Below are 2,581 nucleotides of genomic sequence, written 5' to 3'. Positions count from 1 at the left end.
AGTCCGATGCCAGTACTCAAAATGGCGCCGATAGCCTTTGCCCACACTATGTCACAGGGGCTACCGGTGCCATTGGTCAGCCCCTGTCTCATGGTAGGAGCACAAGATGGCACCGATGATCATGTGACAGCGGCTGACCAATGGTACCGGTAGCCCCTGTGACAAAGGCTATCCACGCCATGATGAAACCGGCACTGAGGGTGTGAGAGTGCAGGGGATTGCTCCCGGACTCCCCACTGGACCACCAGGGAGTTTTGGTAAGTCTTGGGGAGGTTCAGGAGGGTGGGGGGTTTGTTTAAATTTTTATTTAGGTGGCCGTATAATTCGGCGAAGATTTGTGTATTCGTGGGGAATCATGATACGTTTCTTCCCACGAATACTACGAATAGTGCAATATACGTTGCAGATCGCCAATACGGCGAAAACAAATGCACACCCCTAGTTGAAAGAACTTGCTCGCCTGGGAGGGATGTGGTCCAGAAGAAAACACATGGAAACCAGCCCGCAACATCCTGGATAAATCCCTTCTGCCGTAATTTCACCTTCAGCATCCCGGTAAACCTGGGCCTTCTAGGGGGGGGCGTAAGAAGGGGGTACTGTTGCGGTCCTGGTCGACGCACTCGCAACTGGGACCTTACCTTCTCTTCCGGGGTCCCGGGGCTGGGAGTCCCGCGGTAGTCCGTCGGTCCTTGGGCCTGGTTCCCGGCGGCAGCCTCCGAGCCCGGGTGGGCCGGCACGGCCTGTTCTGTGGTGGAGTCTCCACAAGGGAGGCGCAGCCGACTCACTGAGCTCAGCCCCTCCCCTCCTAGGCACACACGCACGCAAGGAGGGTGAATTTAAAGGGCCTTTCCCGCCACACTGTGGGCCGCCCCTTTCCATGACGTCAGGCGCCGGCAAATACTTAAGGCCGGCGTCTGCCTCTGCTAGATGCCTTGCAACAAGGTTACCTTCTGGTGCTTAGTTGCTGTGTGCTCTGTGTGCTTGCTTGCTTCCTCGCTGGTTCCTTGTTCCAGTTGTCCGCTCCAGTTCCTAGTCCGGATCCTTATCTCCTGTTCCAGTACCCGTTTCAGTTCCAGTCCTGGTTCCTTGTGCTTCAGATTCCTGTTCCTGCTTTTGTTCTGGTTCTGGATCTTCCCTGCCTGTTCCGGTATCGCTTCTCTGGTTCTGACTTCAGCCTGCCTATGACACTTCGTGTTTGCTGCCTGCCTCAACCCTGGACTGTCTCCACTGGTTTTCCTGATCGCCTAAGTCCCAGCGGCCCGGGCTCCTACGGGCTTCTCCCGGGGGAGTTCGGGCTTCCAGGGTGAAGATCTATCTCATCGCTTGGCCAAGTATCCGCCTCCCAGCCTGTATCCCATCCACGGAGACTTCTCTTCTTACCATCTATCCTCTCCGTAAGGCCGGCCCAAGGGTCCACCGAAACACTCACAACAATATTGTACATATTAGTCCAGAATACATCACATAAAAAGGAAGAACTTCAGACTCGTGTTGCCAAGATAAACTGAGGTATTAGTACTTAAGACCATAACAGATTTTACAATCTACTGTGACAGCAGTGGGTACAATCAGCCTAATTACCATTTATAGAAAAAGCATGAAAAGCTATATTCTTTTCTGGTGGTGACAAGAAAAAACGGTATTTTTCAGCCAGAACAAATAGCAATTTAAGGCCTAATGCAAACTTTTTCAAAGATAGCAGTGTTTCATATTGTGTTTCTTGCATTGTATTGCTGTTATACAGTTCTATGTGTATCTGAAGACTTAAGCCAAGGTTAAAATCCTGTTGCCACTCCTTGTGACCTTGGGCAAGTCACTTCACCCTCCTTTGCCTCAGCTATAAACACAAGGTCTCATTTCCTTAGCTGTGGTATTTCTCTATGATGGGAAAATACTGCAGCACTTATAAAGTGGTGATACTTGGCACTGATGCTTTGCCAGCCAGCCGGACCATGCCTTTGCCTCATCACATGATAGGGGCAGCTGGCTCCATTTTGTAAATTTTGAGGCAAGACGTGTTATTTGAATTTCATGGTTTAGGCAATTGAGTGGGTTGGAAATAGCATTTGTATGCTAATCAGCACATTATAATATGCATAGTGCCAACAGCAGAATAATGTGAGATATTTTAAATGTCTCACGTCATTCCTGTGTGAGGCCATTTACAGAGCAGTAAACAGTGTTAGTAAATGAGGTCTTTAAGATTGCGAGTCCTCTGGGGATAGGAAAATAGTGAGATAACCTGAATGCAGTCTGCTTTGAAGTGCCTGAAGGCAAAATATAAACCAAATAAAAATAAATAAATGAAATAAAGACAGATAAATATTCTGAAAAGAAAACATACATCCTTTCTCTGAGTATGTGGTTTGCATAGCTGTACAAATCATAACCTTTATGTTAGAATAGTAACCATATGGAACTGAAATAAGATACAGGCATGATCAAATATTAAAACAACATTTAGTGATAAGTGCTATTAATTAAGTCATAATGCTTATAAAATAAAAATAGTACGGTAAACTGTGGGGTGCGCCCAGAGACCTAGAGTGCTTACGTGGAGGACTCTTGCACTGTGAGTTAT

The sequence above is a fragment of the Rhinatrema bivittatum genome, chromosome 1 (genome assembly GCF_901001135.1).
Source record: "Rhinatrema bivittatum chromosome 1, aRhiBiv1.1, whole genome shotgun sequence".
In the NCBI taxonomy this organism is placed as follows: Eukaryota; Metazoa; Chordata; class Amphibia; order Gymnophiona; family Rhinatrematidae; genus Rhinatrema; species Rhinatrema bivittatum.
This window is presented reverse-complemented; position numbering follows the sequence as displayed.